Source organism: Ovis aries, chromosome 23, assembly GCF_016772045.2.
Source record: "Ovis aries strain OAR_USU_Benz2616 breed Rambouillet chromosome 23, ARS-UI_Ramb_v3.0, whole genome shotgun sequence".
Taxonomy (NCBI): Eukaryota; Metazoa; Chordata; class Mammalia; order Artiodactyla; family Bovidae; genus Ovis; species Ovis aries.
Genome location: NC_056076.1, coordinates 38,477,778 through 38,503,768, shown reverse-complemented (window position 1 = coordinate 38,503,768; position 25,991 = coordinate 38,477,778). Strand labels below are relative to the sequence as shown.

General features: G+C 39.9%; 1 protein-coding gene across 4 annotated transcripts in view; it reads left to right on the top strand.

The window, feature by feature from the left end:
• Positions 1 to 25,991, top strand: part of DLGAP1 (DLG associated protein 1) — a 791,650-nt gene that overhangs the window by 343,686 nt on the left and 421,973 nt on the right. The window lies entirely within an intron of this gene.

Genomic DNA, 25,991 nt, shown 5'->3' with positions numbered 1-25,991 from the left:
TCCCAGCAATCTTGATTCCAGCTTGTGTTTCTTCCAGTCCAGCATTTCTCATGATGTACTCTGCATATAAGTTAAATAAGCAGGGTGACAATATACAGCCTTGACGTACACCTTTTCCTATTTGGAACCAGTCTGTTGTTCCATGTCCAGTTCTGTTTCATGCAAAGATGGGCTCGATAAAGGACAGAAATGGTCTGGACCTAACAGAAGCAGAAGATATTAAGAAGAGATGGCAAGAATACACAGAAGAACTATACAAAAAAGATCTTCACGACCAAGATAATCACGATGGTGTGATCACTCATCTAGAGCCAGACATCCTGGAATGTGAAGTCAAGTGGGCTTTAGAAAGCATCACTACAAACAAAGCTAGTGGAGGTGATGGAATTCCAGTTGAGCTGTTTCAGATCCTGAAAGATGATGCTGTGAAAGTGCTGCACTCAATATGCCAGCAAATTTGGAAAACTCAGCAGTGGCACAGGACTGGAAAAGGTCAGTTTTCATTCCAATCCCAAAGAAAGGTAATGCCAAAGAATGCTCAAACTACCACACAATTGCACTCATCTCACATGCTAGTAAAGTAATGCTCAAAATTCTCCAAGCCAGGCTTCAACAATACCTGAACCGTGAACTTCCAGATGTTCAAGCTGGTTTTAGAAAAGGCAGAGGAACCAGAGATCAAATAGCCAACATCTGCTGGATCATCAAAAAAGCAAGAGAGTTCCAGAAAAACATCTATTTCTGCTTTATTGACTATGCCAAAGCCTTTGACTGTGTGGATCACAATAAACTGTGGAAAGCAACTTGGCACATGAATAATAAAAATAACATACATTTCTTCAAGTGGATGCAAAGGCAGAGTTACCAATCAGCAAGGATGCCTGTGCCCCATAATGGACAGTGGTCCCTTGGCTCTAGCTAGTGGTTAAAATGAAGGATTGATGGACTCGCTTTAGTGGTTCACCCAAGATTTCAGAAAGCACAGGAAATACTTGTCTTTGTGTGAAATTTCTTGATTTTTTTCAACTGTTGGAAGGCAAATCAGGGAAATGAAGTTTCCCTCAGTCTAGATAAATCCTTTGTTTTGTTCAATAAAGTGTCAAGGTTCAGAAAAATAATTGCAAGAACTGCCCTTTGTTGCATGGGTATTTAGGGTCAGAGCCCAGATCTGAATAGAACCTCCAGGTTCCCACGTTGAGCTTTTTAACACTTGATTATGAAGTTCAGGGAGGTTGTTTAGAAGTTTAGAAGCTAAAGGCTTTCAAGTTATATTATTCAAGGAGCTATAGTACACTATGTTGTTGTTTAGTTGCTAAGTTGTGTTTGACCCTTTAGCAACCCCATGTACTGTAGCCTGCCAGGCTCCTCAGTCCATGGGATTCTCCAGGCAAGAATACTGGAATAGGTATTTCCTATTGGAAATGGAATAGTCCATTTCCTTCTCCAGGGGGTCTTCCCCACCCAGGGATCAAACCTGAGTCTCCTGCATTGGCAGGCAGATTCTTTACCACAGAGTCACCAGGGAAGCCCCCCAAAAGTAAACTGTTATATCTTTTTTTTTAGTTTTTTAATTTTAAAATCTTTAATTCTTACATGCATTCCCAAACATGAACCCACCTCCCACCTCCCTCCCCATAACATCTCTGTGGGTCATCCCCATGCACCAGCCCCAAGCATGCTGTATCCTGCGTCAGACATAGACTGGTGATTCAATTCTTACATGATAGTATACATGTTAGAATGCCATTCTCCCAAATCATCCCACCCTCTCCCTCTCCCTCTGAGTCCAAAAGTCCGTTATACACATCTGTGTCTTTTTTCCTGTCTTGCATATAGGGTCGTCATTGCCATCTTTCTAAATTCCATATATATGTGTTAGTATACTGTATTGGTGTTTTTCTTTCTGGCCTACTTCACTCTGCATAATCGGCTCCAGTTTCATCCATCTCATCAGAACTGATTCAAATGAATTCTTTTTAACGGCTGAGTAATACTCCATTGTGTATATGTACCACAGCTCTCTTATCCATTCATCTGCTGATGGACATCTAGGTTGTTTCCATGTCCTGGCTATTATAAACAGTGCTGCGATGAACATTGGGGTACATGTGTCTCTTTCAATTCTGGTTTCCTCGGTGTGTATGCCTAGCGTGGGATTGCTGGGTCATAAGGTAGTTCTATTTGCAATTTTTAAGGAATCTCCACACTGTTCTCCATAGTGGCTGTACTAGTTTGCATCCCCACCAACAGTGTAGGAGGGTTCCCTTTTCTCCACACCCTCTCCAGCATTTATTGCTTGCAGATTTTTGGATCGCAGCCATTCTGACTGGTGTGAAGTGGTACCTCATTGTGGTTTTGATTTACATTTCTCTAATAATGAGTGATGTTGAGCATCTTTTCATGTGTTTGTTAGCCATCCGTATGTCTTCTTTGGAGAAATGTCTATTTAGTTCTTTGGCCCATTTTTTGATTGGGTCGTTTATTTTTCTGGAATTGAGCTGCAGGAGTTGCTTGTCTATTTTTGAGATTAGTTGTTTGTCAGTTGCTTCATTTGCTATTATTTTCTCCCATTCAGAAGGCTGTCTTTTCACCTTGCTTATAGTTTTCCTTTGTTGTGCAGAAGCTTTTAATTTTAATTAGATCCCATTTGTTTATTTTTGCTTTTATTTCCAGCATTCTGGGAGGTGGATCATAGAGGATCCTGCTGTGATTTATGTCTGAGAGTGTTTTGCCTATGTTCTCCTCTAGGAGTTTTATAGTTTCTGGTCTTACATTTAGATCTTTAATCCATTTTGAGTTTATTTTTGTGTGCGGTGTTAGAAAGTGATCTAGTTTCATTCTTTTACAAGTGGTTGACCAGTTTTCCCAGCACCACTTGTTAAAGAGATTGTCTTTACTCCATTGTATATTCTTGCCTCCTTTGTCAAAGATAAGGTGTCCATATGTGTGTGGATTTATCTCTGGGGTTTCTATTTTGTTCCATTGATCTATATGTCTGTCTTTGTGCCAGTACCATACTGTTTTGATGACTGCGGCTTTGTAGTAGAGCCTGAAGTCAGGCAAGTTGATTCCTCCAGTTCCATTCTTATTTCTCAAGATTGCTTTGGCAATTCGAGGTTTTTGTATTTCCATACAAATCTTGAAATTATTTGTTCTAGTTCTGTGAAAAATATGGCTGGTAGCTTGATAGGGATTGCATTGAATTTGTAAATTGCTTTGGGTAGTATACTCATTTTCACTATATTGATTCTTCTAATCCATGAACATGGTATATTTCTCCATCTATTAGTGTCCTCTTTGATTTCTTTCATCAGTGTTTTATAGTTTTCTATATATAGGTCTTTAGTTTCTTTAGGTAGATATATTCCTAAGTATTTTATTCTTTTCGTTGCAATGGTGAATGGAATTGTTTCCTTAATTTCTTTTCTACTTTCTCATTATTCGTGTATAGGAATGCAAGGGATTTCTGTGTGTTGATTTTATATCCTGCAACTTTACTATATTCATTGATGAGCTCTAGTAATTTTCTGGTGGAGTCTTTAGGGTTTTCCATGTAGAGGATCATGTCATCTGCAAACAGTGAGAGTTTTACTTCTTCTTTTCCAGTTTGGATTCCTTTTATTTCTTTTTCTGCTCTGATTGCTGTGGCCAAAACTTCCAGAACTATGTTGAATAGTAGTGGTGAAAGTAGACACCCTTGTCTTGTTCCTGACTTTAGGGGAAATGCTTTCAATTTTTCACCATTGAGGATAATGTTTGCTGTGGGTTTGTCATATATAGCTTTTATTATGTTGAGGTATGTTCCTTCTATTCCTGCTTTCTGGAGAGTTTTTATCATAAATGGATGTTGAATTTTGTCAAAGGCCTTCTCTGCATCTATTGAGATAATCATATGGTTTTTATTTTTCAATTTGTTAATGTGGTGAATTACATTGATTGATTTGCGGATATTGAAGAATCCTTGCATCCCTGGGATAAAGACCACTTGGTCATGGTGTATGATCTTTTTAATGTGTTGTTGGATTCTGATTATGTTATATCTTTTAAAATACCTCAAGTACTTAAATTTTCCTGAATCTGAAACTGTCTCATTTATTTTCACCAAATCAGTGAATAATGAGTAATATATGTTGAAAATTATTTTCATGCTTAGCAATTTAAAAATTACTTTGACAGAACATTAACAGGAAACAAAGTATTTGAAAGTCTAAACACTGGGAATGGGAATTTGCATTCTTCCTTATAATGATCTTTTTAAAAATAAAAGCAAACTCATTGTTTAAAATTACAGAATTGTTTGGGATAAATATATTGTAATTTGAAAAAATCAAGAACTATGTTTCTCCTTTTGTAATAATTTTCTTACCTTAATAATCCCTGTTCCAAAAAATTCTTAATTCAAAAAATACCCAGCATTATACCATCTGATGACCATTCAGGATGTTGTGTGTGTGTATTTAAAATATTTTAATACCTGTAGGTGTCCATTTAATCTCTTACACCCAAGAACTGTCTACATTATTCAGTTTTGCTTATAAAGAGGTTTTTATGTACCAGTATGTTCAGATAATTCAACTGATAACTTTTTACACTTTGATCATAATAATCTCTTGACTTGTGATTATGATTTTGCTACTGAACAGCACAGGACTATAGCTTTTTTTTTTTTTTTTTCGACAACAGTAGAATTAGAGTTTAAGGTGGAGAAAAGCAGGGAGAGAAAGAGGTGGTTTCTAGCATTTGAAAGTTTTTACTGTGCCTGAGTGGCTAAATCTATTACAGTTGTAGTCTGTCCATTCTCAATGTAACAAGTCCTGTGCGAGGCATAAAGGCTACAGAAGTAGACACGTCCTCTCTGTCCACAGTACAGTAACACACGTGAGTGGAGATTCACTTAGAAACTGGAAGCAGTGATGTTTTCTTGGAGTAAGAACTGTTTGTCCAGAAAGGTGACCAACTTTTCTGTAAGGTATTTAACCTCTCAGTGAGGAAGATTCTAAAACCCAAGCTGGAGGTCTTTCAGAATCACATGAATAGATAACTGTATTTTTGTGGATAGTTTAAAGGTTCAATCTTGCTTACAATAAGGCAGTAAGGCTAGATAACTTAAAGTGATGACATGGTTTTTATATTTTTAACATGATCAAAAATATGTTAACTGAAAATAATACAGTAACAAAGTCTATATAAAAACTTGCTAAACTTCAACAGTTATCTGAGAAGTTCAAAATAAGATAGCACATTTCACTCAACTTATTATAAAAATACTTAATTTGATAAAAATATTTTGGTATAAGTATAGAAAATGCATGAGCTTTCCATTGCTGGCAGCAGTGTAAATTTAGTGAGCCATTTTTGGGGATGGCAATTTGGCAGTGTTTCAGTTTTTAAATTTATGATAAAACAATTTTGTTTCTCAATATCTGATCTAGAATACAAGATGGTCATCACTGCATTTCTCTGAATAGCAAGTCATATGAACACCCTAAGTGTCTTATCAGCAGGGAAAAATTCAGTAGCTTATGGCAACTATTTTATGGAATCCTCTGCAGCCACTAAAAATGTCAGTAATCCATATTTCCTTAACTAGAAAGACCTCAAAGACAGTGATCTTTTGTGTCAAACCACCTGCATGATTTCCAGCATCTTTGTTGGTAGATGAGTTAGCTTAATCTGAAATGTCTGAATGTTTCACAATGTCATTTATTATAAAAATAAATATGAATTTTAACATAATCAGCAGAACAGAAATTAGGAAAGGGCTAAACACTATTGAGGCTTCCCTGGTGGCTCAGATGGGAAAGAATCTGCCTGCAGTTTAGAAGACCTGGGTTCGTTCCCCGGGTCGGGAAGAACCCCTGGAGAAGGAAATGGCAACTCACTCCAGAATTCTTGCTGGGAGAATTCCATGGACAGAGAGGCCTGGCAGGCTATAGCCATAGAGCGGAAAGAGAGTCTGAGTGGCTAACACTTTTCACTAAGAACTATTATTCTAGTACTTTCCAATCTAATAGAAATATGGACTAATTATTAAGGACTATTAAAAAGCTACAGTTGGAAAAATGTGTTTATTTGGTCCAATATCTTATAGAGCACAAGAATACTCATTATCTCTTTCTGTTGTTAATTTCATTTATATTTTTTCAACACCATCTGAGTCCCAGCCACTATGGGTACAAAGGTGACCATGATGATTGATGTGATCAAGAAGCTTATGGGGCGGGGCAGGGTGGGAGGGAGACAAGGGAAGGAGGGAGAAAGACTCCTACAACCTATTAAGAACAATCCCAGGGAAAATTTATAATGCGCTCATTGTTGTGCATACAGAGTATGTTAGCAGTACGTGGATTCCAGAACCTTCCTTGTAGCTCCTAACTCTGTTGTATAATATCTAAGTCTTTGACTTCCAAGTGGCTCATCTCCCAACAGTGTGACATGATCACCTGTCCCTGGAACTGACTCAGCCCTGCTATAGAAGGTCTCTATGGATAGGTTTTTATTTGGCTCCTCCTTTTTTCAGAGGAGTTTCCTCTTTGCCTGCCAACTCCAACAATTAAATTTAAGACTAATCTTTCTCAGAAACCCCCCTGCAAGGATAAAGTAACCTAGACCCAACTACCACTCAACTTCTTCTCTTTTTTTCCCCCCCTTGATTTCGTCTATGTTTTCTTATAATTGCAACTTTACTGGAGAAACACCAAGGTAGCTCTGTGCTTACTGTGTTCTCCAAAACAGTGGTCCTTCTCTGGATATTCACAGGTAGACTAGGAAGGAAATGGCATTTGGTCAAATGATTGAGGGGGAAGATAACATGAAGCTGAATCTTTTATTTTACAACAGAGATTTTCAGAGCCTTTAATTAACAGTTGTATCATGAATCTCCAGTAGGGGTAAAAATCCTATTTAATGTCACAGCCCTTTTTTAAAATTGAAGTATAGTTGATTTACAGTGTTGTATTAATTCCTGCTGTACAGCAAAGTGATTCAATTATATATACATATTCTTTTTCACCTTCTTTTCCATTCTGGCTTATCACAGGATATTGAATATAGTTCCCTGTGCTGTTTGGTAGGACCTTGTTGTTTATCCATTCTCTATATAGTAGTTTGCAGCTACTAACCCCAGACTCCGAATCCATCCCTCTCCCAACCTCCTCCCTCTTGGCAGCCACCAGTGTGTTCTCTATGCATTTGAGTCTTCTGTTTTGTAGATAAGTTCATTTGTCTCATGTCCCTTTTGTGTGTGGTTAGTACAGTATGGAAAATTCTGAAGACACAGTTTGGAAAATCCCTTTCAAATGTCAGTCCAAAAATGTCAGTAACTTCCTTCCATATGAACCAATTTTTCCTCAGTTACCTTAGGAACTGCTATCACTTATGCTCCATAATCAGTATGTTTCTATTATTATTATTCTATTAGTTATAATATAGAGTATATTATAATCTATTCTCTATATAATCTATTCTATATTTAATACCTATATCATATAAAAAGCATAATATAGAGTATCAAAGCTGGGAAAATGGGGGAAAGAAATCATTTTGCTTCTTACTCATCATGTCACCCTCAAGTTTGTCCACATACATGTTTTTACGTGGCTGCAGGCACCACGTGTGGTTTCAAACATGTAAAGAATTTACTGTTATTTTCTAAGTTGCTCTTTATAGTTACTGTTTTAGTTGAAGCACCATTTTCCAGTCAACAATTTACTAATTTCCTTATTGCTATTGAGTTCCTTGTAATCATCCCCTACAATGAAACCACAAAGAACAGCTTAACATTTATGATATTTTTCATCATTTTCAATCAGATTTTTCAAAGACTCATCCTCCTTTGAAACTCACTGCTGCAAAGCTCTTTTATGTCCCTTATTGAAGATCAATGTTTAAACTACCTAGCAACCCATAGGGTTTTTACAAATAGTTATTTGACAAACACTGTTGTTGATTTCCTATCAACTAACTCTAAAGTGGCCACATGAACTCTCTACAAACAAGAAAGACCGTTTTGGGGGCAGACAGACCAAAACATTGTGCACCTACTGGGTACACTTACAGAAGATTTTCCTAAGTAGGTCATCGTTTTACTTTTGTTGATGGCACAGGCATCATTGCTTTCAATAGTTTGGTAGAAATATATTTGTAAATGCAGCATATGTTTTATTGTCTGAAAGCAAATTTTATGCTAAAGATCAACCAGCTGAAATTCAGCTTCACTTTCCTTTAACTGGAGGACTTTGCTTAACAAATAATTTGGGTTTTTGAACAAATAATTTCTTAACTTTCTTCACCAATGAGAGATAGTAACTCAGGAAGTCCTATATTACAAACATTATAACACCAGACTTATTCATACCAAATTTCTGTGACGTTTTAATCATTTAGATGAGTGATTTACTCAATAATTATTCACTGAACACCTCTTTATTGGCCAGGCACTGTCCTAGCAATAGAATAGAGTTAAAACATACAAAAACCTTTTCTTCATGGAGTTGTCATTCCTAGTGGCTAAAGGAAATAACGTAAAATAAGGGAGATTGCATAGATAGAAATTTAGAATGTGACAAATGCTATGGACAAAAAACAAATCTGGGAACAGTGAAAATAGTGCCAGAGAACAGAGAGAGGACTGCAAATTTCAATAGTCATCAGGGAGGACCTTACTGAAGAGGTGAGAATTGTAACGAACCCCGAAGGAGATGAGAGAGTAAGGTGTATTATCTAAGGGTGGAATATGACAGGCAAGGGAAAAGGCACAGAGCAAAGATCTAGTATAATTGGGATTTACTGTGTATAAGAAAAAGCCCTGAAATTTGGAATCAGGAAACCCAGATTACAGGGTGAGCTCCTGTAGTATCTACGTGACTGTTAATTAGCAAGTCACTCAGCATTTGTGAAGTTCAAGTATAAAATATGGGGATGGGCTTGAGGAATGAAATCAATTCTGAGTTTTTTCCCTACTCTAAAATTCTGTCGTTATTTTTGCTCATGAATAACTAGTCATTCAGAGGAGATGAGAGGGCCTTTATCAGCACATCAAATTTACAAGGCTGGGAAACACAGGATGCATTTAAGGAAGCTCATCACAAATGCCTCCAGTGAAAGGATTCAGCGCTTCAAGGTTAAACATCAATAATCTGGAAACCATGATTACGCCAAATACCTCATTCCCTGAAACAGATCAGTATGCTCATACAGGAGTGATGAGGATAAAGCAATGAAAGGGAAACAGACTTCACCTGCTGGTACCACTGTTAGACTCATGAAAGCTCCTGTTTAGTGTGATGTGATGTATCATTTCAGCCCGTGGTGTAGGGTGTTATGCGGTCCAAGGTCTGCTGCCAGTTGAAGTGTACAAGCCAATTAGGACACTGGTCCCCCATGGAAGATATCCAGGCAGTGCCATTCTCAACATGTTCATTTTGTGGATCATCACATGCTTTTATTTTTCTTTAAAACTACACTTTGCTTATATTTTCCTTTGTTGTGCAGAAGCTTTTAATTTTAACTAGATCCCATTTGTTTATTTTTGCTTTTATTTCCAGTATTCTGGGAGGTGGATCATAGAGGATCCTGCTGTGATTTATGTCAGAGAGTGTTTTGCCTATGTTCTCCTCTAGGAGACCAATGCAGTATACTAACACATATGTATGGAATTTACAAAAATGGTAATGATGACCCTGTATGCAAGACAGCAAAAGAGACACAGATGTGTAGAGCGGACTTTTGGACTCTGAGGGAGAGGGAGAAGGAGAGGGTGGGATGATTTGGGAGAATGGCATTGAAACATGTATACTATCATGTAAGAAATGAATCGCCAGTCTGTTTGATGCAGGATGCTTGGGGCTGGTGCACAGGGATGATCCGGAGGGATGACGTGGGGGTGGGCGGTGGGAGGGGGGTTCATGTTTGGGAGCTCATGTACACCCGTGGCGGATTCATGTCAATGTATGCCAAAACCAGTACAGTATTGTAAAGTAACATAAAGTAAAAATAAAAATTAAAAAATAAAAATAAATATATAAATAATAAATGCATTTAAAAACAAAAAAAAATAAAAATAAAACTACGCTTTGTGTAGAGCCACAAAAGTGGGACTTGCCCAGTGGCTCAGATGATAAAGAATCTGCCTGCAATGCAGGAGACCTGGGTTCAATCCCTGGGTTGGGAAGATTCCCTGGAGAAGGAAATGGCTACCCACTCCAGTATTCTTGCCTGGAGAATCCCACGGACAGAGGAGCCTGCTGGGCTACAGTCCATGGGATTGCAAAGAGTCAGATGTGACTGAGCGACTAACACACACACTAAAAGTAATTGATAGCTAGGTAATAAATACCACACAGAGAGATGGTCCCTGTAGATTTACATGCTTTGGGTGACCTTTGGTGATTAAAAATTCATGTGCCTGAGACCGCCTTTGCACTAACAGCACCTCATCAGGGAAAGGACAAGTGGAATTTTTAGAATGTTCCCATCAGCTTCGCATTTATTTCTAGATTTTTCTATTTGGGTCGACTTTACAGCTGTTTCTAGGAAAGAAACACACTTGATTCTTCTCCAGCTTGGAATGCTTTTTTTTTTTTCTTTCTTTCTTATTGAAGTAGATGAGACTGAAACTGATTGGCTTACCAAGGGCCGCTTAGGGAGGACCTTGCCATCATGCACTATTTACGCAAAACCATCATGAAGGCCCCACAAAGAATGGTTTTAAATTTCAGCTCTTAGTGAAGTAAGTCAGATTCAAGGTCACTTATTCCTCAAGCTCTGCCCAGAGCTGTTGAGCTGGAGAGTCTTGACTCGAATTGCCATAGACAGAGGTATGTTTGATCTTCTCTTTTGCTACAGCTTTATTTGAAATTGATCTCAAATAAATGAACATTTTGTATAGCAAGTGGTTCTGTATGAACAAGAATTATAGAACTTGCCTCCCCCTATGGAGGCAGGAGGGAATGTGAGAGAATGAATGCTTTTTTGAATACTTACTGTGCTCCAGATTCTGTACTATATAGTAAAATACGCCATTTCATTTAAGCTTAGTACAGTAGATTGTTATTCCTGTTTTTTAAACAGGGAAACTGAGATTCAGGCAAATCTTACAGTCATTACATAGTAAAGAAAAAAAAACTTCCAAAATCTCCATACTTTAACCCCAAAAAAGCATGATGACTCCCATTAGCTAGCCACTGATGATTGCACAGGTCCAGGGTTCACTTGACATTGAATCTCAGAGATGGGGGTTCCAGGAAGCAGGTGTTGTCTGTTCCCAGGGGCATGGCCAAGGCAGCAGCCGATTCATGCATTATCATTGGGGCTGAACCTCCACCCCTGGAATTTATTATCTTAGCAACGACGGTTACTTCTTAACTTTGGAAAGTACCAGAACCGTCTGTCTGACTCAGAGGACCTGATCCCAACCGATGCATTTATTTTGTGAGATATTCCAGGACTAAGACCAGAGAACAGGTTTTTGCATCTCCTTTCTGGTAGGTGGTTTGTCTGAGGAGTTTCTCTTGCAGCCCAGAGTCATTGTGGGAGCAAAGGATCAGAAGCAGGGCCTGGGGTGCTGCTAAACTGATGCGTGCTGTGCGTGCTCCGTCACTCAGTCGTGTCCGGCTCTTTGCGACTGCCGTGGACTGTATAGCCCACCAGGCTCCTCTGTCCATAGAATTTCCCAGGCAAGAATACCAGAGTGGGTTTTCATTCCTTATTCTAAGTGGGGATCTTCCCAACCCAGGGATCGAACCTCGTCTCTTGCGTCCCTTGCGTTGGCAGGCAGATTCTTTACCACTGCGCCGCCAGCAGATAACTGTCTAGCTAATGAAGTGTTCAGATGACCTTCTGGTGATTCTTCTAGTTTCCAAAACCAGAGATGACTGTGTAGAATCAGAGCCCTGCCTTCTAGAAGGTGGTGTAGATGCAGAAGTTTCTGTTCTCTCAACGGTTCTCTTCTGGTGCTCTCTTCCATCCTCTGGTAACACCCAACCCCCATGTATTTATGACCCAGTATATTTGGAGGTTTCAGTATTTTACCCTGAGAAATGCAAAAAGCATTCTAAACTAGAGAAGAAAACTTTGGCCTCAATATTTTCTGGAGGCAACACTTTTTACTCTGTTTTTCTTCTGGCTCTGTGATGGTGTGTGAGACCAGGTATCTCACACTGCAAGAGGGAGGGACATTTGTGTGACTCTGTTTGTCAAAAAACCACTAACACCTGGAATGGTTTACAATGGCTTTGAAGCCTTTTCCTAGCACTTAAACTAAATTCAGCTTAGCCCAACTAGTGTGTATGCATGTTTGATGGGTGCAGCGGGTGGTGGTGGTGCAGAGATCAAGGAGAATCAACTTAAGAACCACCTTTGTCTTTTATAAATGGAAGCACCGCTGTAGCCACAAGAACCTGACAGCCACGTGTTTACATGATGTTGTTGATGCTAAAAGTCTGGGAAGAAGAGGTGCTATTTTAACCTTGAGTTGCTATTCTGACCTTTAGACTTATCTCCCACCATGAGGAAGCAAATTCAGAGTCACTCATCTTGAGGTATCTGTGTTGGGCTATTTTCAAGATAAGACCACTTGTCTCATAGCAAGAGATTATTTCAAAGCAAAGTAACTGTTTTCTGTAACTACTTCTGATAGATCTGCCTGGCAGTGTAAAAGGTCAATTTGAGAAATTCCTTGAGGGTCATGGAAAGAATCCAAGGAATGTCCTGTGTCTGTGGTTAGATTAACAATTTTTTTGTTGTTGTTTACATTTGTTATCACAGCAAATAGGACTTAGATACAAAACGTTAATCTTAGAAAGTAAAGAGGTACTCAGAAAATTTTTCATTTGGTGTTTGTGGTCTACTGAAAACGGCAGCATCACTGTCCAAAAGTAAAGTGAAAGGGGTCATTGGAATCAAGGGAACCAAGTCTTGGGTCAGTTGTGTGATCAGGGGCCACTGGCTTTCCCTAATGCCCTGACGGACTGTCACCACATTAGTGGAATGGCTATGACAACGATACCTCCTTGAGTTGTCACAGGTATCAGGTGAAACATGTGCAGGAAGTGCTCAGGCATGTGGAGGGTGCATGTGCCTGACCTTGGACAGGGGTTGTCTCAGAGGCTGGCCATCTGGCTCTCGGACACAACAGCTGAGATCGAGCCCCATCACTCTTCCAGGTCAAGTCCATGGGGAACTGTCATGGCTTTCAACAAGTTTAACAGCCATAGATGACATGTAATCTCTGTTATACTTCCCCTTCCAGTGAGTGTATTTGCATTCCTGTATTTTCTTGGGACCCATTTTTATGCCAATATTGTTATTCATATTTTTAAAAACATCTCTTATCACCTAACTGAAAAGATGTTTTGTAGGAGTCAAAAGTTTATTTTTTTCCCCTAGATAATCTGTTTATCTAAGGTTCATATTTTTGTCTTTATTTAAGTATAGTTAATTTACAATGTGGTGTTTGAATCATTTTGCTGTATGCTTGACACTTTTATAGCTATATGTATTCTTTTTCAAATTCTTTTCCATTATAGGCTATTACAAAATATTTAATATAGTTCCCTGTGCTATACAGTAGGTCCTTGTTGTTTATCTATTTTACGTATAGTAGTGTTCATATGGTCATCTAAAACTCCTAATTTATCCCCCCCACCACCACTATCCCCTTTGGTAACCATGTTTGTTTTCACTATATGTAAGTCTGTTTCTGTTTTGTAAATAAGGTCATTTATATCATCTTTTAGATTCCAAATATAAGGGATATCACATTATATTCATCTTTCTCTGACTTACTTCAATCAGTATGATCATCTCTAGGTCCATCCATGCTGCTGCAAATGGCATGATGTCATTCATTCTATGGCTGAGTAACATTCCGCTGTATATACGGACCGCATCTCCTCCATCCATTCATCTGTTAATGGACGTTTAAGTTGTCTCCGTGTCTTCCCTTTTGCAGACAGTGCAGCTGTGAACATTGGGGTGCATGTGTCTTTTTGAATTAGTTTTCTCTGGATATATGCCCAGTAGTAGGATTGCAGGATCATATGGTAATTCCATTTTTAGTTTTTTAAGGAACCTCCATACTGTTCATCATAGTGGCTGCATTGAAGTCCATATATCTTTTTTTTATTTCAAACTTTTGGAGTTGAGAAAAACAAAACTAAGAACATGTGCAAAACAACCATAAAAGCACCAGCTCTGTGTGACAGCTTTTGTGGGAGCTGGGCTTCACTTAACAGGGTTTGGAGGACTAGTCATTCTCTCCTGGAAGAACAAAGGCATTAAAAACATGTGGCAGTCACAGCAGGTGAGGGTGGGTACTACATCTAATTCATTTGAGGGTTCCCCCCAACGGGTGACTCAGACAGTAAAGACTCCGCCTGCAGTGCAGGAGACCTGGGTTCAATCCCTGAATTGGGAAGATTCCCTGGAAGAGGACATGGCAGCCCACTCCAGTATTCTTGCCTGGAGAATCCCACGGACAGAGGAGCCTGGCGGGCTACAGTCCATGGGGTCACAAAGAGTCAGACATGACTGAGCAACTAAGGACACACCCCGGCAGGGGACCTGGCTTTCAACAGATACCCAAGTCTATAGAATGAATGAGTTCCTGTTTTAAAAGCCATGGGCAAAACCTTAGGGCAAATAAGGAAACAAGTGATAGGGTTTTTCTATTAAGTAAACAGGAAGAGCTGTATCAGTTGGACTCCATCCTGAAATTGCAATTGAGACTCATCATGACAGTCACTGCAAAGAGAGACCAGTGCTGGTGTGTTTGTGCCCGGATTTATATTATGGGCCAAGTTTTCAAAATAGGGATTCAGATTATTTTTCTTCCTTTAGACGAAAGCTGGATTAAAAGCATGGCTTACTCAAGCACTGACTTAATTTATGGCTGCAAGAAAGGGATGGTTCTACTTTAACACTTTATGATTCTCTCACTAGGAAGTGAAGGTTAGTGACAACAGGCGAAAAGGAAAAACATCTACAAAATCATTCATGAAGTCACAGTGACTGTTGGCTATTATCTTCTATTCATGGCTTAAAAAAATTGTATACCTTAGTAGTGCCTGTCAGTAAATGAAAGGTTAGATTTTTCGTTATTGTTTTTGAATTATTCTGATTTTTTTCCAGCGCTGATGCATACGTCAGATATATATCTGGGCAGTTCTTCCCTCTGACATAGCTCAAGAAATATTTCTGTACCTCTGCTTCATCATCTTATCGATAACCCTGTTTAGGGATGCTTTAACAGGAAACCATGAGAAGGTCTAATCTTGATATAAAGGGTATCTGATTTGCTGTTGGTAGGGTTTCAGGCTTCAAGGGATACTCACATGTGCCACCTGTTGCAGATTCCATACACAGGCATAGGCTTGATCTTAGCATATTGGTTAGTTCTGCAAGATAGAGGTATTGTTTAATAACTCTTACTGTTTGAGCAAAAAATCCTGGAAAAGATCCAATAATCCCTTAAACTAAGCTGATATAAACTAGTTTGTTTTGTTGTTCAGTTGCTCAGTCGTGTCCAACTCTTTGTGACCCCATGGACTGCAGCACGCCAGACTTCCCTGTCCTTCACTATCTCCCAGGGTTTTTTCAAACTCATGTCCATTGAGTCGGTGATGCCATCCAGCCATCTTGTTATGTCATCCCCTTCTCATCCTCCCTTCAGTCTTTCCCAGCATCCTGATCTTTTCTAATGAGTCAGCTCTTCACATCAGGTGGCCCAAGTATTGGAGCTTCAGCATCAGTCCTTCCAATGAATATTCAGAGTTGATTTCCTTTAGGATTGACTGGTTTGATCTCCTTGTTGTCCAAGGGACTCTCACAAGTCTTCTCCAACACCACAGTTCAAAAGCATCAATTCTTCAGTGCTCAGCCTTTTTTAAGGTCCAACTGTCACATCTATATGACTACTGGAAAAACCATAGCTTTGACTGTATGGATCTTTGTTGGCAAAGTAATGTCTCTGTTTTTTAATATGCTGTCTAGGTTGGTCATAAGTTTTCTTCCAGGGAGCAAGCCATCTTTTAATGTCATGGCTGCAGTTGCCATCGGCAGTGATTTTGGATCCCAAGAAGATAAAGTCTCACTGTTTCCATTGTTTCCCCATCTATTTGCTATGAAGTGATGGGACTGGATGCCATGATCTTAGTTTTTTGAATGTTGAGTTTTTAAGCCACCTTTTTCACACTACTCTTTCATCCTTCATAAAGAGGCTCTTTATTTCCTCTTCACTTTCTGCCATAAGGGTGGTGTCATCTGCATATCTGAGGTTACTGATACTTCTCTCCTGGCAAACTAATTCTTAGGATGGCCAAAGAGTTACATTTGTATTATGTAGACAAACTATTCTTCCCCACATACATTGAACTACAGAGTCAAACAAGCTAGTCTGGAAAATACATATTTATCTAATAAATACTAAAAGCATTTTAAGAAAAGACTGGCTCTTTGGCATAAAAAATCAATTATCTTAAATATACTTAATATTTAAGTGGTCATTTTTAAAATACTTGAGTCAGTTTCCTTGCTATATCAGGATTCTTTCAGTGTAACTAGAGATGGCAGATCATTGGGGATCTGTACAAAAATGATTTCATCTTAACAGGAACAAATCAGTGAGTCACAGTAAAAACTTTATAGTTAACACATTGAATTTATGCTTTTTTGTCTCAGTATCATGATAGTTTAAAGCTGTTTGATAATTTATCTTTAAAAGTCTTTAATCAGATAAATCTTGGACAGCAGAAATGCTTATGGGCTAAGAAAGCCTAGTTTGAAGACAATTGAAAGAAGGTGAAGCTTCTTTGAAAACACCATAGAAGTCAAGGAATAAAACTGATTCATTGCAAGCATCTAATTTATATATCTTTTTTTAATGCGGATGTTGAGTAAAGGACATCATCTAATGCAGAAGGCATAATGTCGGGAAAGTGTCTTTATGATTAAATTGCTGGCTGCAAGGTGAGTGGGTCTAAACACTCTGAGGAAAAGGTGCTAGACCATTAGACTGAGCAGCATAGACTGTGCTCAGAAATGACCTTCACAAAAAGCTTTAGATGATGGTTACGTTAGTTGAAAGGACTCCAAGCAGGAAGAGTTGTTAATTCTGAAAGGCATCAATCAGTGATGGTTTTCATTTCTCTCTGCTGCTTCCCGCAAAACTAATTATTTCTTTTCTAAAGATATGATGTTTTTAAAATCAAATTCTTATGTAGTGGAATAATGCTGTTTTACAGTGAAAGGGGGGTGCCTTTACTTGTTAAAACTTGATTCCCTAAATCAGAGCCCCTTTGGGGACTTTTCTTTCTACCTTCTCCCCAGGCTTAATAAATGCAGAATCTGAATAATTTAATGATCCAATCAAGTGACAAAGTACAAAGCGGATATCTGAGCTGGAGCTTCTCCTGGTTCTAAGTGAATTGTGTATTTTCCTTGTAGCCTCTTTGACATCCCTTCTGATGAAGTTTAAAACCAATGCTTACTATTCTTCCCTCATAATATCTACACATTCAATAAGTATGAAATGTCCTCTAATGCAAAGTATGAGTCAATTATCTCTTAAATACACTGTTTTTTTAAAAAAAACTTTCAGTTGCGGTGGATGCTGTAATTTGCCATCCAGGTAACCGTTAAGGACCAAAGTATTTATTACACCCCTGCTGGCTCTCAACCACATCCTTTGTGGGCATTGCCTTTGGTCAAATGGAGCTGCCTCACTCGAGGTTATGCTTCCCCGCACCCAGGGCAGCCACATCCAAGGACCATTGCTCTGTCTAATGGTCCATCTCAGGGTCTGTCTTCAGGGAACCCAAGCTAACCCATAAACCCTAGAACATCCTGTCTCCACCATTCTTCACACTTCCCTCTACTGTTTCCATCATCTCTGTTCATAGTCAGAGCAGCACTGTAATTTTGGTACCAAAATTCGTGCATGCTAAGTTGCTTCAGTCATGTCTGACTCTTCGCCACCCCATGGACTGTAGCCTGACAAGCTCCTCTGTCCATGGGATTCTCCAGGCAAGAATACTGGAGTGGGCTGCCATCCATCCCCTCCTCCAGGGGATCTTCCTGACTGAGGGGTTGAACCTGGTCTCTTTAAGTCTCTTGTATTGGCAGGCAGGTTCTTTACCCTTAGCGCCACCTGGGAAGCTCAAATGGCTATTGCTTATCAGATGCTAACCATCAAAACAAGATATTCTGAGATTTTCCCTCTAAACTTTGTAATATAACTGGTGTCAAGTGAGGGATGCTCAGTGTCCAGATTATGCTTAAATGGAGTGATAAGACTGGTACTTGGTGTTAGTCTGTTTTTAAAAGCCAGCTGAATCATTAACTCATCTGGGAGAATGTTCTCAGTTGACTCCTATTGACCTAATTTCTTGTGTAGCACATTATGCTTCAAGTAGACGTCATAGGTTGTTCTGCCCGTCAGGAGAGCAAATGGTACGAACTAGTGAAATTAGGTCCCATTTATTGATTTTTGTTTTAATTTCTGTTGCTCTAGGAGACAAATCCAAAAGATGTTACTGTTTTTAATGCCAAAGAATGTTCTTCCTATGTTTTCCTCTAGGAGCTTTATAGTACCCGTTCTTACATTCAGGCCTTTAGTCCATTTTGAGTTTGTATTTGTGTATGGTGTTAAGAAGTGTTCTAATTTTATCCTTGTACATGTAACTGTCCAGTTTTCCCAGCATGACTTATTGAAGAGTCTGTCTTCTCCATTATATATTCTTGCCTGATTTGTGACAGATTAATTGACCATAGGTGAGTGGATTTCTTTCTAGGCTTTCTATCCTGTTCCATTGAGCTATATTTCTGTTTTTGTTCTGGCAGTTCCATACGGTCTTGATGACTATCGTGTGGTAGTAGAGTCTGAAGTAAGGAAGCCTGATTCCTCCATTTTTCTTTCTCAAGCCTTTGACTATTTTGGCCTTTTGTGAAACTTACATGATATACTAAATCAACTATACTTCAATAAAAATTTTTTTGTTTTTTTTAATTTATTTTTAATATAAATTTATTTTAATTGGAGGTTAATTACTTTACAATATTGTATTGGTGCCACACATCAACATGAATCTGCCACAGGTATACACGTGTTCTCCATCCTGAACCCCCCTCCCTCCTCCCTCCCCGTACCATCCCTCTGGGTCATCGCAGTGTACCAGCCCCAAGCATCCTGTATCATGCATCGAACCTGGACTGGCGATTCGTTTCACATATGATATTATACATGTTTCAATGCCATTCTCCCAAATCATCCCACCCTCTCCCTCTCCCACAGAGTCCAAAAGCCTGTTCTATACATCTGTGTCTCTTTTGCTTTCTCACATACAGGGTTATCGTTACCATCATTCTAAATTCCATATATATGCATTAGTATACTGTATTGGTGTTTTTCTTTCTGACTTACTTCACTCTGTATAATAGGCTCCCGTTTCATCCACCTCATTAGAACTGATTCAGATGAATTCTTTTTAATGGCTGAGTAATACTCCATTGTGTACTTCAATAAAAATTTTTAAATTACAGTAAGTATACATACTACATTATTACATTATAAAATAAAAATTCATAGGATCAGGCCTCAGCCTTTGCGCCTTTTCCTTAAAGTCAGGCCGCAGCCGGAGAGAGCAGGGGCCTCATCATGGAAGAGGCATCATGTTAGCAGGGCCCCTGTTCACTGAACTCACACCTGTTACCTGGGGCTCCTGAGCCAGCTCACAATGTTTTCTGCATGTACTTGAGGAACATGAACACGACAAACACCTTTTCTGTGGTGGAAAGACTTTCTTCTGTTTTCTGTTAGTCATTGTTTTCATCCCTGAGCTTCAGGGAAACCAGAGTATCAAGTCCTACAGTGTCCGTTTTCTTTCTCGCTATTCAGTTCTCTTTATCATATTTATGAAGCACCAAATCCGTCCAAGAGGACCCTGACTTGCACACTCGGGACACCTCAGGGAACAGAACAGACACTGTCCCTACCCTGAGTTCCTATCTTTGTCCGCTTTCTTTATCCCACCACCCGTGAGGGGCAGGGAGGGAGGAGCTGGGAAAGGAAGCAGCAGGTTTATGGAACACATCCGCAGAGTTTCTGCACACACAGACATTTTAATTATTCTGTTCTATTCTCAGATCATGTGGCTTGCTTATTTGCTTAGATTATATGGTTGCTTTTTAAATAAATTTTATTTTATCGAAGTATAATTAATTTATAGTGTGTTAATTTTGCAATGTGCTGTACAGCAAAGTAATTCAGTTATATATATTCTTTTTCATGTTCACGTTATTTTCCATTATGGTTTATCACAGGATATTAAATATAATTCCTGTGCTATACAGTAGGATCTTGTTGTTTATCTATTTTGTATGTAATAGGTTGCATCTGCTAATCTCAAACTGTCAATCTTTCCCTCCCCGACCCTCACTCCACCTTGGCAGCTGCAAGTCTGCTGTCTATGCCTGTGAGTCTGTTTCTGTTTCATAGATCAGTTCATTTGGGTCATACTCTAGATTCCACATATGAGTGACATCCTGTGTTATTTGTCTTTCTCTGACTTACTTCACTTAGTATGAAGATCCCTAGGTTCATCCATGTTGCTGCAAATGGCATTATTTTGTTCATTTTTGTGGCTGAATTCTGTTCCATTGTATATACGCAAGATATATGGTCACTTTTGACTACTGAAATGTGATTTTCGGTGCGCATAAGACTGAATGTTATCACCTTCCTCTGCGTCACTTGTAAATATTGCTGGAGGAATGAGGGGCTGGTGAAGGGAGGGAATATTTATTTAGTATTTAGTATACTATGGGCTTCCCAGGTGGGACTAGTGGTAAGAATGTACCTGCCAATGCAGGAGATGAAACAGATGCAGGTTCGATCCCCTGGAGAAGGAGATAGCAACCCACTCCAGTATTCTTGCCTGGACAATCCCATGGACAGAGGAGCCTGGTGGGCTACAGTCCATGGGGTCACAAAGAGTTAGATACAACTGAGATAATGTCTATTCTGTTATGTACTTTATGTAGGATATGGCGTTTAATCTGCACTGTGAGTTTGAGTTGGATGCTATCTTTATCCCTATTTTATGTAAACAAACCTGAACCTTAGAGACAGGCTATAGAACCTTCTGGAGAAGACACTGGTATCAGTCTGAGCCAGGACTGAACCTAGGGCCCCCTGCCTCCTCCCTGCTGTGCTGACTCTGCAGGTAGAAACAGCCCACTCTGGTCTCTTAGACTTGGCATTGGACCCAGAGCTGGAGAAACCATTTTCCAAGTCCAGTAAGCACTTTTTTTTTCACATTTCAAAACAAATGCGCTTTAAAATGAATTTGAATAATAGAGCCTCGTGGGTGCGAGAGGACATGCTGCCAAAATGGGTGTGACATTGGAGGCATCCTTCATGATGGTGGCCAGAAATATGTAAATCTGTTAAGGGTATGTATTCCAGCTTTAGAAGAGTATGTTTTAAAGAGGCTTGAAGCCATACTCTTCAATCCTAAAGTTGTAAATGTAATGAATTGTCTGAGGCCAAATGAGGGGAGTGTGTGTCTCATGGAAGACTTAAAGTACTGACATGTGAAATATTGTTGTTCGTTTCTACATATCCTGCTTTGTTTGGAGTGGCCATGTAAGGATAGTTATCAGTGGATCAGTAAATAAAAATTAGTGTCAATGTAGACTGAATGTAAGATCCTGAATACTTATATTAAAGCTGACATTCTTAACAACTTACTGACTGGAGACATAATAATGTGTCTTTTGTTACTGCAATATTATTGACTGGAGTGTTTCAGTATTCACTTACATAACAAATCACTGGTCATAGGCATTAGTTTCTGCAAAAATCCCCTGGTCAGTAATGTGTTAAAAGCTAAATCAAAAGAGAACACTGTGTATTAGCTTGTAGGGAATCTGTCCACCTTAATCACCAGGACAAGGATGTCAGAAACACAGCCCAGCACCTGGGTGGTACTGTCCTTCCCCACACACAGTAGGAACCAGGTCATTCAGCTCTTTTGTGCAAAGGCAAGATGGGGTTCACTTTCATTCAAAACAGTGCTCTTGGCTGGTGCTACTGATGGCTTAGAATTGGCAAAAATGGGAGCCTCTTTGTCATCATGGACTGGATTCTCTGGGGTCAATATGTGTTTTAGAGAGTGCTCAAGCCCCCAGTGCTACACACCGTTTGATGTGTATTTCTCTAAGTATGTTTTTCTAGGCAGAGACTTCAGAGCTTTCAGTCTATGAAAGGGTCACAGTCAGGAATGCATTGATCTCATGTCCTTTAAACCCGCTTCAATGTTTCTGTCAAGGGCTTTCGATAAAAGGTGAGCAGTGCACAGTTCAAAAGCCCACTTCTCTGGCAAGGGCCAGCATTCCGTGCTGCTGATTAAAGCAGGGCCACATGCTCTGATGATCAAAGCCAGCTTAGGTCAGCAAACTGAGGGCCCCACCAGGCTGGCTCGGACACCTGCCTAGCAGGGAAAGGCGAGGGAGAACCTCTGCAGAGCCCACCAGATGATGCTTCTTGAGGGTCTTCTCTGTGCCAGAAAATGAGGACCTGGTGTTGAAATGATCCTGTCCAGATTAGGCTTATTCTCATGAGCACATAGTAATTAATTTCTATTTTTGTTATGGTGGCTCTGACGGTAAAGAATCTGTAATGCAGGGGACCCAGGTTCTATCCCTGGGTAGGGAAGATCCCCTGGAGAATTCCATGGACAGAGGAGCCTGGCAGGCTACCGTCCATGTGGTCGCAAAAGAGTTGGATATGACTGAACGAGTTGGATAAGACTGAGTGACTAACATTTTTCTTTTTGCTATTTGCTGTCAAGGACAGAAGGGTGGGAATTGTCCATAAAATGAGTATCTCTCAGAATAAACTTGTCCCCAGAATTATCACCATACATAGACAAGTATACAGTATTTATTTGCAGGGTCTTTCATAGATCTAGAATCATCAGTTTAGGAACAAAGAAATATGTGTTGTTTTATTAACATTTAAATTCATCTTGCCAGTTCAGGACTATAGAAATGTATTGTTTGTAACTTTGGCCATTAAATAGTTTTTTATGGTGTTTAATTCAGAGACTAGGTTACTCAGGCAATAGCTATGACAAGATATGTTCAACTTATGTTTCAATATTTAATGTTCATCAGTAAATAAAGCCATGGAAATTGAGCACTTCTTAAGGAATTTACTATTTCTTAACTTTAGAAGCGGGGTGGAAATATGCAGTGGCTTCCATCTGGTGGCTTTTGTTTCTCCTTGAAGTTGGGGGAAGCTGCCCAGGAGAAGGAGCAATGTCAGAGGTTTGAGGAGAACGTACTAGAAATAAACACTGTCATTTGTTTTGCTAAAAGCAAATAAATCTGTCAGCTACCTAACTTAACCTTCAGTTTTAAAATGAATAGATAACCAAAATGTACTACTGATTTGAAAAGCAGTATGTAGCATATGAATTTAGGGTCAGATTATCTCGATTTGGGTCCAGCGAACTCAGTAGGTATGTGATGTTGGACAAGTAACACTCTGCCGGTTTCCTCATTTGCATGATGGAGAAATAACAGGACCCACTTTGACAAGTGTTGTAAATATGACAGCTATAGGTAAGGGCTTACCTCTATGTCAGTAGTACGTGATACACAGGAAGCAAGTGTTAGCAATAGTTAGTTAAGGAGAAGCAACAGCACCAGAGACAAGCTAAAATGAAAGACCTTCCAAGTAAAGGATTCTGATGGTAAAAGGATTTGAAGAAAGCACTTTTTCAAATTAAATAAAAACAACTTTTAGAAATGAGAATTTTAAATTACTAATACAGAGTACTGAGAAGCTATTGCAATCAGGAAATTGGAGCAGTTTTTTACCAAGATGCGTGCATGCTAAGTCCCGTTAGTTGTGTCCGACTCTTTGCGACTCCAGGGTCTGTAGCTCGCCAGGCCCCTCTGTCCACGGCGATTGTCCAGGCAAGAATACTGGAGTGGGTTGCCGTTTCCCCCTCCAGGGGATCTTCCTGACCCAGGGGTCAAACTAATGTCTCTTATGTGTCCTGCACTGAAACATGGGTTGTTTACCACTAGTGCTACGTGGGAAGACTACTTAACAGGATAGTCAAGGACAACTTAGAGAATGAAAAATAAAAGGACAAAGTTATGAAACATAGATGACCAGGAGCTCCACAGCAGACTGGCTTTCTCTTCTTTCTGTACCACAGCCAGACTGCATCTCCACCCTCCCTTGCAGTTTGGTGTGGTCAAAAGCAGGAGTTATGCCCCTGAAACCTGAGAAGTAATGTGTCGCTCGCAAGCCCAGTCCTCTGTGCATGGTGACCAGGGTCCTGCTTGTCTTTGGCCCTGGCAGAGTGGAGACTGGCACGTGGGCACAGTGGCCTTGGAGGCTGCAGATCTACTGAAGTGTTGGTTTTCTGTAGACAAATATAATCAGCAGTTGTATATTTCTAAAACTCTACTCCTTTGGCAGGTGGAGGAGATCTAAGGGGCGGGTGGGATGGACCAGGGGTAAAGGCTGACACTTAGGGAACTGCCCAGGTGAAAGGGATAAGCCTGATGGCGGCAGGGAGAGACCAGTGAAATACTGGCAGGCAGCAGCAGTTTGTGTGGGGTGTGATAATGAGGTGCCAGGGTAGGAACCAAGGTCGACACAGACATCACAGCGCTGGGGGTGTTGTGTCTCATAGCCTCATTAGCAACCTCGCCACCATCACTTTCTACAGTCTGTTTCAAACTATTTTCAGGCTGTTTCCTGTCTGGAATATATAACCTACCCAGCCTGGACAATCTAGAAAGTTCCTGAACTGCCTTTTCCCCTGCATTGCCTCTTCTCTGAAGGCTTTGCTCACCTCCAGATGAGCCTGCCTGCTTATCGTTTGCCCCGTCTGCCTTGATGTCCTCCTCTTCTCCCTTGTAGCGCATGTGAAATGTGGTCCTTGTGCTCACTGAGCATCTTCATCCTCCCAACGTTCTCCATCGAGTGGTAAAGATTGTTTCATCTTTACGATGAGAGGTGATCACTAGCTGTGTGGACTAATTAATAAGAATAAGGACACTGGAAAGGTATGAACCTTGAACTAGCACCAGCCCCACTTCCATTCTTATAAAATCTACACAGTTGTATGATTCCAGTTTAGTTACTTCAAAGTTAGCAGTTTTCTGATAAGGAAACTCTGCTTAGCAGCATGTGAACACACTTGCACTAAGGGAAGAGAAAAAAGAAATTACTCTCTCCTTTCTAACAGCCAGTTTTCTAGAATTGTACACACATAGCATACTCAAAGTAAACTTATCATTCACACACTGAAATGGTTGATGCTGAGACCCTGATGCTGGGAAAGATTGAGGGCAAGAGGGGAAGGGGACGACAGAGGGCGAGATGGTTGGATGGCATCACCAACTCAATGGACATGAGTTTGAGCAAAGTCTGAGAGATGGTGAAGGACAGGGAAGCCTGGTCTACTGCAGTCCGTGGGGTCACAAAGAGTCGGACACGACTGAGCGATTGCGTAACAACAACCTTTAACTCCTAGGACACACATAGCTTTTTGTGAGTTGTTTACCTGATATAGTCTTCTCTTTCTCATAGTATCAGAACCCCAGTTTTATTTGAAATAGCAATGTGAGTGGCTGAAAGACCACATTTCCCAGCCTGCAGTGGACCAGTATGTGGTCAGGTAAATTAGTTCTGGCTAATGAGATGGTAGGGAAAAGGGAGCATGGACTACTGCTTGTAGTAGTGACTCGTCATAAAGAACTGACTCACCTGGAAGCTTTAGCCCTTTAGACTCCCTCCTTCTGACACTGTGCCTAATGGCTGGCACGCTAGCAGCTGTCTTGGGACAAGAGGTGACCTTAAATTTGGAGAGTAGTTCTCGAAAGGAAGAGCATTAAGATAGTAAGTATCTGAGTCTGGACTAACAAAGAACCAAATACAAACATAGGATGGGTTTTCTACCATAGACAAC